Here is an 11,609-nt window from a genome sequence, read left to right on the forward strand (position 1 = left end):
TATCAGCAGCTATCATGTGACTTACACACGATGAGATAGATGAAATACGTTACGATATATGCATCGAATCCTACGTTTTACACAAAAACATATTTTTTAAAATGTCCGATTATCTCATAACGTTAGCGTCGTTATCGATATTGAGTTCAGAGCGTCACATTTTCTTATACGAAGCACGTACCAAAAAAGCTGGGGGGAATACCTCTTATCAAGCTTCTGTTATCGGAACTGCTTGGCTATCGGAACTAATTTGGCCCTCGTTCCGTTCTGATAATAAACCAAGTTCTACTAGCTGTATCCAAACAATTATAAAACATCGATAAACGAAACGATATCGTATCAATAACAAGCTTCTTTCCAATAAGAACGGCAGTCTGTAAACGATGGCTAATTAGAAATTCCATGCACGTGTAGGCGATTGCACGCGTGTGGCAACATTCGCGAGGGACCCGCAGCGATTCGCGCGCGTGTAACGCACTCGAGAGATGAAAGGTAGAGCGTATGTAAACGCATACACTGGTGAGCAACCAGCCTCGATTCGAATTTCGCATGCTGCTCGACACGTGCGCTCCGCCGATTCCCCTTCTGCGGTTGAACGAAGAACGACAGACCGTCTGCGAGAGAGAGAGATAGACGAAGCAAGCCTGGCTCGAGGGGTTGCTCGAGTTTCCAGCGGGCATTTGTTTAATTGGGAACCGACATGGCCGCTGGAGCTCACCCCTGCGTTCGACCGCCCCATCTGTACGATCACATCGTTGTGAAAATGCGTCGCGTGCCACGTGCGCTCCGTTTTTCGCCCTGTGACCTTGATTCCCTCGTTGCATACCCAACGACGACGCGTTGCACCGCATTCCGTCAATTACGTACGTGTTTGCGTAAGATTGATGCGATCTACGAGGCTTGGTAAACGAGCGAGGGCAGTTTTGAGATTTCACAAATTTTATGCGTAGATTTTCGTGCGTAGATTTTTCTGGAGAAATTATTAATAATTATTAAGGAAATTTGGAGATGCAAAAGTACGAAGGATGCATGAATAAAATTTCGCTAATGAGAATTTGTGCGATTTCATGTTTTTGCGAAGATCTCTCAGTTCTTCGGCGAAAGAATTGTGTAGCGGTTTAGCACCGCTCTTATCCCACAAAGCTGCAAAAAAGTTTCAACAGAGAGCTTAGGTAGATTCCCGAAAGACCGTGGGCAGAAATTCCGCAAGCGAATTTCCAGGACGCAGATTACTCCCCTTTGTTAGTTCACTTGTCGTGCAAGCTGTTATCGAGAGAGGACCGACAAGGGGCTGACTGCGAAATTTCCGCAGCGAGCAACATGGCCGCGGCCGGATCAACTACGCCGTGCCAAGTTTCTCGTATCTTTGTTAGGGAGACGAAACAGAAAGAGGACGAGATACAGAGTCATATTCCGGTCGCGTTTTACGCACTGCGTATATTATTATCGCGGGCTTATTCCTGCCTCTTGGCCAACGCTCCATTTGCTCGAACGAACACTGGATCAAAGCGACATTCCGTTATGAAATTCCACCACCTATAATTCGGTCTTTGCGGGATTTCCTACCAGATCTACAAGGGGAACTGTCTCTTTGTTCCTTCTATTGTAAAGTATATACGGTTTTTGGGTGCGACATACGTACAATTACGAACCTATGATTTGAAATACGGATTTTTCGTTCGAGGCTACTATTTCGTTACGCGTAGATTGACGGTTCAAATAACAGACAGCAAGTAACGGGGGAACTTGCAGCTGGACCGCGGATATTCGATCAAATTCATAGTTTTATAAGCACGAGTAAAGAAATGTAATCTAATTCGATTCATCCGCTGAAAGTTGTACTTGCCTGTTTTTTTTTTTTTTTTTTTTTTTTTTTTTTTAGAAAACGTTGGTATTTTTACCGGTGGATTTTGATCACGTAATACGATACGATGAATATTTTGTCGAATAAATGGAAATGCGGTAATTAAAGACGTCAGTTAAAATATTCTTTGCCGAGAGGAGACAAACATAGACAATGGCCGTTTTTGTCGCGAGCCCTTCAATTGGAACACGATTTTTTATTGAACTGTAAAGAAATCCGAAGCGTGTGTTTTACGTGCTTAACACGGAACACGAGGGGATGTAGTTGGAATATAGTAGAGCCGGGCTAAAAAAGCTTCACCCCTAATGTTAGGGGTATTATGAAGCGTACGAGGATACTTTCTAGGCAAATGCTTGACGGTGGTTCCGGTGGATTAGGAAATACTGCCTGAAGGGCTTTGCCGTGGCTTCTTGGCTGAACGAGAAGGGGCTAGCGCGTGTAGAGAGAAGCAGGCTGTTCAATCGGCTCGTATTTATCCTGGGCTAATTAATGAAAAGGAGGGTAGATGGGAAAAAAGCCGGGTAAACAGAGGTAAGCAAACTCTCGCGAGGCCATTCGATCCAATACCATTTTGACCCGTGAAAACCAAGACTCTTCCTTTCCTTTCGATCTTACTTTCGCGTGTTCGCACAGGGTAATACTTACGAATTTCCTCGAACGACCTAAGCTAGAATTTCGTGATGGAATTCGGAATAACACGCGTGTTTTAGGAAAATCCGCCAAAACCCCGAATCCCGCCATAACGCTATAATCCCGAAAAAAAACTTTTTTCAAACAGTGGACTTTGTACGAATATTCGATGCGAGTGAAACGAGTATACTTGTTTATTCGCGTTAACCGACCGTGTTAAATTATATAAAAATGTAATAATAAAACCTCTAAAAAGGTAAATTTATGGTTACATGGCGTGTTAAATATATTTGTATTCCGATTCATGTAACTTTCAGTACACACGTGTTAATGAATATATTTCATATTTGCAAAAATGCGTTAACGAACATGTTTCGTGCGTGTGGCACGTATTTTTAAGAAATATATTAAAATATATTAAAAATTCCCGTCTATCTCCAAGTGTTGGTTTTTGCAACACGTGTGTCCTTTACGTAGTAGCTGCGTTTACAGGTAACCAACACAGGACCAGCGAGGATATATTCCGCTGGATGTCCGTTATCGTTCGTGACTCGATCGTGGCGAACGCGCGAAATTACCAACGGAATCGATCGTTGCTCCATTTCTTAGCTAGCTCGTTACGCTGATCGAAGAATGAAAACCGAGAAGTTTGTCGAGCATAGAGATCCTTGTCGAGGCTAATAGAAATCTCTGTCGTTTCTTTATCATTCCCCCTCTGCCGAGGAACGTATTTATCTTGCTCACGGCCGTTATTTCGTTCGTCCCGCTCGACAGATCCGACGATTCTGTCCGACATGCCACCCAATCATTTTTCCAATCGATTTCCCGATCATTCGTACGAACGAACGCCTATTTCGGGAAATAGTCGATGGGGGTTCTTTCGGAAGAAAAAAGGGCAGGAAAAAAGAAGGCCCGAGTAACGAGCCACTTGTGGGCTCAATGAAAATTTCTGTCCCAACTCGAGGAACTCGACGAACGATCTTTCCTTGTATTCTCCATCATCTCTCGAATTCTAAGGACACTCTGGAAATTCTAAGAATAGAGTCGAATGTAAGTTTGTTCCGCGGACTCACACGTATGCAAATTTTAGGTAAAAAAGATGAACGCTTCTATCCAGCGAGTTTGATAACTTTAGTGATCGAAGGGTTACCTCGGTCGATAGTTCAAAGGGTTAGAACACGTGCGTATATGGTTTTATTTAATCTTTTATACACTGCACGGCAAAGATTATTATCGATAATTTCTATCTCATAAAATTAAATTATCAACACCGCGTTTGTTTGTAATCTTCTGTAACTGTGAGATCGATCGCAAATAAACTTCATGTACGTACAAAGAATAAAAAGTAAGATTAGATATCTTAAAATTAAATTTCTTAACCCAACGATGTCGGTCGAAGGTTACACTTGACCTAAATCCTCTTCTAACCTGAATCGAAAGCCGTCAAAGAGAACTCGGTTAAGAAGAACGATTCCTTGGACGTGAGCAAGAAGAAACGGATTCCGTTTCGATGGAAATCGATCGACTGGAAGGTACTTTTGCTCGACCCCGAAGCGCTAAGAGGATTCAAAGGGGATAGAAGGAGAGAACGTTAAGAGAATTCACCCTCTGTAAAGTGGACCTCGTCCGCGAGGATCGGCTGACGCGGGCGTTTGTTTGCGCTGGTATAGCGGAAGTCTGCGAATGATATCGATAGCTCGGGGCATCGACTAACCCGTGAGAAAAATGACATTCGCCGCGTCGGTCAAAGCAACCATCTCCGCTGGCGGAGATTTAACGGGCTCACGGCCCCTTTCGCCATCGAGATTCAACGCTGAAGAATTCCGGAAACAGCGCTAGCACCGAAAGAGCCCGTGAGTGGATATATATCACGGATGCTAACAAATTCGAACGAAAAGGAAGCGCGTGAAATAACTTCGTGTTTCTCATGGATATTTGCCGTGAAAAAAAATACGCCGCGATATTTTACGACAGGTACTTCCCGCTATTTATCGCCACTGTTTGCGCTTTGTTTAATGGCCGCACTTGCGTAAATTATTACCGCGCGTGTACATAACTTATTATCGTTCGATTTTCCCGCTTCGTTTTTTATGCAATCTTCCTTTCTATTTGTTTTTCCGATATAACGCAGCTTGGTAAATCGTAATCCTAGAATCGATGAGTCTGCCGTTTCGAATCGCCGATTCCCCTATAGTATTCGAACTTTTAGTTATCGAACATAGTTATCGAACTTTCAACGATTTAACAACGACTTTAGTGTATTTTTATCTTTATTTGGCCGATCGTTAAAAATGTAAATGTCAACCGTACAAATAAAAAAATCGAAACACTTGGTCGTAAATGATAATTTCTGGGTTTCCATTGTCTCTATACTTCACCAATTACGAGGTAGATTTGTTTCTCATTAACATCGTCGATGTATTTAGTTTCGAGTGATGTATCCTATGCTCAAGCGTCGAGATCCTGTTGGCCCTTCCTTATCCATCAATTTCAGGAAAATCCGTAGAATCGATCGGCCTTGGACCTTTGCCCATCCTCCATAGAGGATTGTTCGCTCGTGCACGCTCGAAATCCCCGCGAGATCCATTCGCGGAGTCACGCATGCCGCTAACTACGAAGGGAGTCGGAATCGAGAGGAACAGAGGCACATCGAGCGGGCCGAAAATCCCGGCATTGTCTCGACACCGCGTGCTTCGCTCCCCAATACGGATAATCTCGGGAGGCCGGTCGCGTTCCCTGCGGGAGACGCGATAACGTCCTGAAACAGAGAGAATGGCCTGCCGAAGGGTTGCCACCGCTTTTCGCCGCTCCATCCATGGAATTTACAGTCCTCCATCCTCCCGTTTGGTATTAAACACTGGCTATAAATCGACGAATTTCGGGTCGCGTCGCGTGTACAGGTATATTCATGATCGACCATCGCTACGCTCTTCATTTCCATGCATAGACCATAGTATGGTATATTTATCGTAAAAACATTGCTGTATACTTGTACGAACTATCGATGACTCGTACCAAAGACATTTTATGTTATTTCATATACGTATAATGTGGTACATGAATTTTAATATCAGCAGGTAGGGGAAATGTACGTCCTTGCTGTTGTTAAAAAGTTAAGGAGCGAGAAACTCTTTCGACGCTGCTAGGAATCCCAAGTGCACCTTACGGATGCGCTTCACCGAACGGAAGATGATCATCTTTTTCAAAAATTATTTCCGCTATTTACAGCAATAGCGTTAAATAAAATAAAATCAGCGTTGGAGAATAAAAATTAACACGCGAGTATCTTTATTATATTTCCGTCTGGTGGAATGTTATTCATGCAAATATTTTCAAAACGATAATTCCCGAGTTATATCAAGATTAAGAACAGAGGGTAAAGAAGACGAACGATTTGCCTGCGTATTTCGAAAATTCGATAATTCTCGGCTCGCGTTCGCCAATGTTATTGTCAACGTTATTAACGTCTACTTTGAAGTGAATCACGCGTCTGCTTAATCGCATTAACGATAAACGATTCGCGGTAAGAATGCTCCTTCACAATCGTAGTGCTGTCGGTGGGTAAATATTAGCCAACGATATTTTTCCTTCGTACGTTAGACTCGGCTGAGCAAAAACTCGCGTTTACGCCGGTATTCCCAACTTCTCTGCGAACGATCCTCGAGGAACAGGCCTTTGTCTTTTTCCTCGAGCGACGATAAGAGAGAAAAAGACAGAGGTATATAGCACATTAGCGAACGATTTTGCCTGGCGAAAGTTGCGTCACCGGCTATTTCCAAGCCTCTCCGAAATCAGCGAATTTTACGATCAAACAGTACGTTGTTTTTCAAGGAAAATCGCCATCTTGTTTTACGATGTTTAACTTAGGTTTCGGTGTAAATAATTTCCAAGGAGACGCTGACATTAAATCTTCTGTTGAATTATTATTATCGTAGAAGTATTGGGTTATAGGAAAGTTCCACGTAGAGTACACAAAAAGTAGACAAACTTCTAGCGAAGCTACATTGATCGCTAGAATAGACTCGAAGAAAGCAGCAGACGAATTTTTAAATATTTACAAATTATATCTTTTTATTCGTATGGTTTGTCTCACCAACGTAATTTTTCAGTTTCACAAAATAAGAAATAATTACGCGTGGTTAAAGCATCGTTTTCCTTGTCGTTACGGTTGGTTGGAAACCGATAGTATTTCGATGGCAATTCGAACGATAACGCGACCTGGCCGCGACAGATCGGACGACGCTGTGTCGATAATCGCAACGAACCATCTAATTGCGACAATAGATAGGCCTTGGAAATCCTGCAATTCTCTGGCATAGAGGGAACAGGGAAAACGCAGAATCGGAAATGTTTGGTCACGCACGAATCTATCGAATAGCTCGAACTCCATCCCGAGAGTATTTCCGTGGTAGAAGAGAGCAACGTGTGTGGAGTATCGTAGCAAAAATTTAGCGGCCGTTCTTACGTATAGTGTCTTCACCGTGTTCCGCTTCCAATCTCCCGAGGGCCACACCGATCCACGTGTACGCTTTTTATTTCTAACCTAACGCGAACGATTCCAACTGTGATTATATTACATGCGTTGTTTTTCTTAAAAAATCGAAATTTAAGCAGTCAAAGTGGTAAAAAAAATCCTCCTGAAAAGGAAAGTAAATAAAGAACGACGTTTAGGGGAGGTTGGAACGAGAAAAATCAATGTCGAGGAAACGTGTCCTAAATGTCAGCGCCGAATCCATCGTCAATGGACCGATCTACGTGATCGGAATGTAGGGGTTGGTACCACCTTGACACAGACGAGCGGCCACGAGGCGCTAACTAACGCCATAATCAAGTAAGCAGTTTAGTCGAGCGATCCGGTTACGCCGACTTAGCCTTACGTATCGACGAGGCGTCACTGATTGGTTTACAGATCTGCTGAGCCGAACTCAGACGCTCAAAGGCCTCTCTAGTTAGCCAGAGACTCCCAGAACGAACCACCTTTACCCCATCCCTTTTATTCTCTCTCTCTCTCTTTCTCTCTCTGTCGCGCTCGCGCGACCCTTTCCTCGGTGTTTCATTAATTTTCCTCCGATTCCGCTTCGTCTGCGAAGGCTTTGCACCTTTGATTTCGCAAAGCGGACCTCGACAGCTTGGTCTATAAATAAGTTACGCTTAATTGCAAAGATTCTCCCCCTATCTTTTTCAATTTTTCTCCCTCTTGTAACTCGATTCCCATGAAGAATCGGAAGGGAAATGGCTCGCTCGGTGAATCGCGGCCTGCAATGCGGCAAATTCGAGACAAAAAGCTATCGCGTGGAACCGTTGCATCCGCGACGATTAATATGCGCCACCGGAGAGGGTGGCGCTCGAAAACGTAGGATAGGCGGTGACGAAGGGCGACGAATTTATCGGTGGCGGGTGCTCGCGACGAAAGAGAGAGAGGAAAAAAATGCTCGTTGTTGGCACAACATTAGCGAGGAAATTCACGGGGGTAAGTGTAAGAGTTATGGCGGACATGTCTGGATATCTGACTATTATTCTTCAGGTATCCACCAGTGTTTAGACATCAGGCAGAATGTAACGCATATAAAGAGAATTAACGATCGCCGTCCATGTAATAACGAGGCTAGATACGTACTGGTATCTTTTTACATATTTTAATTTGCAACGTTAATCTACGTAATTTCACGAAAGTATTTGGACGCTTAGCGTAGAACTGTCCACGTTGTATGCGTGGTATAAAAAATTTTGGAATTTCACTGGCGTTTTAGCGAGACATTGTTGTTGCGTTCCAATGAATAGAACAAAATGTTTATCGAACGTACGATGGGTCGAAGTCGAGTCAAGAAACCTACCGTACTTTTATGTTTTTTACGTGGAAGGGAAATGTAAGAGAGATTTTTAACGAAAAGGACCAAGTTATTGGTCTCGTGATTTACGTATACCTTTGCATTTGCGCGTAAGTGTCGAATTTTCTGAACCTTGAGAAGCGTAACCATGACACCGGGAAGATTTCGTTGATTTATCAAGTGGAGCCCAACTCCCGATGTCTTCCTCCCTTGAATAAAGTAAAGGAAAAAATGCAGGAACGCGCGCTGTTCGCGTTTTTCACAGTGGAAACGGGTTTGGAGGGCGGTAATCGGTGGCATGGATCGCGAGAGACGGTTCTCTAATTTCGGATAGGGGAGCACCGGGTCGCGTCAGATTCTTGACAGACGTGAAAAATGTCACTCATATGCAAAGCAAGTTGTGCCAGCCCGTTCGTTTCATTATTTCTCTGCTGCGTGTCTCTACGCAGGGGATTTCCCTCTCTCGCGAAAAATTTAATTCTCAGTCGGAAACTACCTCACTCGTATGCTTACGAAATTCACCCTTCGTCGTTCCTTTCTTTTCTTTTCTCTGTCCCTCTCTTTGTTTAATATAAGATCACGAGAAGGGACACCTGCGGTCGGCTCTTTAAAAATGATTAACCCGACTGAAGAAACGAGTCGCGAGCCCATAGTGACGTCCTCGATGAAAAATGAACGTAGCTCGGCTTTTACGATGGCTAAAGGCGTCGTTAACTCTTCCTAACCGCTCATTTTTAATGATTTCAACCGTGGCTAGAATTACCCTTCTTAGACAGGCTGCTGGGGTACATACGTAAGCAGCGTCGTTGCGCTCTAAATATGGTAAATTAGGATTCCTGTGCCACAGCAAGATGGTTTTATTACGATCTACATTTTCCGCTATTTAAGCCTATGACTCCTGCGTTTAAAATGTACTTTCCACATAAATTATAGTCTCTGAGAAGTCCCTTAATGTATTTTACTTTTAATTTATTCAGAGGCACATCACTACAGTAGTTTAGAAAGGATGAAATCTTTCTTTAATTTTCATAAAGCATTAGGAGCGAGAAACGTTATGGTTTATCCTCGTTTTCTAACATACGTTGAGATATCTTCAAATACGTTGAAGGTTCCACGAGTTTCCTATCTTTCGAGTAAAGTTACATTATATGCGAAATAGTATTTTTCGGAACGATAGATAGGACATGTTCGCCAAGAAGGGCGGCGTATCCCGTAATTTTTTAGAGGCTGATGTTCTATTTATTAAACTCATCCATACGTGTCAACATATCAAATTGTGATTTCACTTAGGTGTAGTAAAATGTATGTATCTAAAACTCGATCGTCGAAGGTCGATCAATAGAATCACGGAGACGAGGACAAAGGTTAATCCAAAGCATAGGAGGCAGGGAGGCGCGACATGTCGTCTTGACAAGCGATTTGTCACGTTAACGAGCAACCACCGTTAACGATCGCGTTCTAAGCGGATGCGAAATACATGAAACGGCCACGTGCGTGTACACTACGAAATCCGTTCGAAGGCAGGAATTTCCTGCGAATTAAATTCGAAAGTCGCGAGGGCGAGAGCCTCGACGATCCAACCACGCCAGCCAAATTAGCATTCCGAGGGGAAGATTACCGGTTGGCAAGAATTCTTTGACAAAGAGGAACTCCCGGTTCTTGCAGGCTTCTCGACTTCTGCGTCCTTATTATATTCCCCGAATATCGATCGCTCATTATACGCGAGATACCCTCTGAAATGCGTTCCGATGCTCGTGTGTAGCGTAATCGTTCGACTCGATGTTAAATTGCCTCGTTAAGCTGTCGTCGGGATACGTTTTAGCCGGAAATTAATCGCGGTTTTACGGCCAAACCGATATCCCGCGCCTAATCAATTTCCCAACTATATTCCGTTTTAAAATCCAGCAGCAACAATCGGTGAAAATTTTCCTCTCGTTCCTCGAAAATTTTCGGCTTCGTTTTATTTCTTTGTTTCTTTATTACACGGGGAAATTAACTGGAGAATTAACTCGGAAAAAGATCGCGTACGCGTATCTTCGCCTTTCTTCGAGAATTTCTACAACATTCTCCGAAATGTATACGTTAATGAGAAACGAATGAACTTATCGTTCGACTCGATATGCGGAAGTTAATTGAGCGCTGTTCCCTCCTCTTTCTCGTCGCCATTTTAAGATTTTAAAAGTACTTATCTTTGAACGAGGAAATTGTACAGGCGATAGGACGAAGACTAGATAGGAGAAGATCGATCGCAACGAGTGGTTGATCTTTAATCGGTCGAAGTTTCTCCCGTGATCGATGTCGAAAGTGGAAACGCCACGAAAGCAGCTTCCTCCGGTTGACATACAGAACGCCGGACATTCGATCTCGGTTTCTCTCTTTCTCTTTTAGCCGCCGTTGTCCGGCGAGGCTTAATGAAAACCGTGATTGAAGCTGATGCAGTGGGGGCAATCGATCGACAGGAATCACGAAGAGGGTGTTTGGCAGCCAATCACCGACCTCTCTGCAAGGGACCGACACTTTTTTCCTCTTTCCCTTTGGTTCGATGGGATTCGTGAGTAGACTCTGCGCGGGACACGTACTTCGGACTTCAATTTTACTTTTGTATCGGGTTAAACAAACGTTTATAACGTTGATACATCCTATAAGTAGAATTTATTCTCGGTGCACTCATATAAAATTTATTGTAGCATCGATCGAAACACGAGTACAACTACTTGAATTTATATCTTTCGAGAAATAGTACGACGTATATCGCGCAAATGGTGTAAACTAATTTTGTTTTCCTTAATTAGAACGTACTGTCTCTTATTTCGAAAGAATTTCCTGTCCGAAGAAACTACGTATTTCTTTTCATTCGATCAAAGATATTCAACCGTTTTTTAGGAACCTATATATGGGATCATGTCTCAAGATACGTCGTCGTTAGAAAGTACTGGAAATAAATAATCGACGATTCGAGTTGTACTCGTTAAACGCTTTGAGACACAAATAATTTCTACGAACAAGAAAGCTAAATTAACATACGAGGGACTATTACCGAGGGAACCTTAGTTTCTGATCAGCCCTTATAAAAAGTTTATGAGACGGGACTGTGAAGCGGATGAAAATTTGGTACTTTGAACAGGAACTTTAAAACGTAGCTCGTTATCTTCGAAAGAGCAGACTTTCAAAGGAAACTTGCCGCATTAAAGAATCCACAGTTTCCGGAGAAAGAAACGGTTGGAGACAAGCGGCGCGCCTGCATTAGTTAACAAGTTGATCAACAACAGTTTATGGTCCCTGTGTTT

General features: G+C 43.1%; 1 protein-coding gene across 1 annotated transcript in view; it reads left to right on the forward strand.

The window, feature by feature from the left end:
* Positions 1 to 11,609, forward strand: part of LOC126924195 (astakine-like) — a 303,996-nt gene that overhangs the window by 203,146 nt on the left and 89,241 nt on the right. The gene's annotated exons all lie outside the window — the stretch shown is intronic.

Source organism: Bombus affinis, chromosome 14 (assembly GCF_024516045.1).
Source record: "Bombus affinis isolate iyBomAffi1 chromosome 14, iyBomAffi1.2, whole genome shotgun sequence".
NCBI lineage: Eukaryota > Metazoa > Arthropoda > Insecta > Hymenoptera > Apidae > Bombus > Bombus affinis.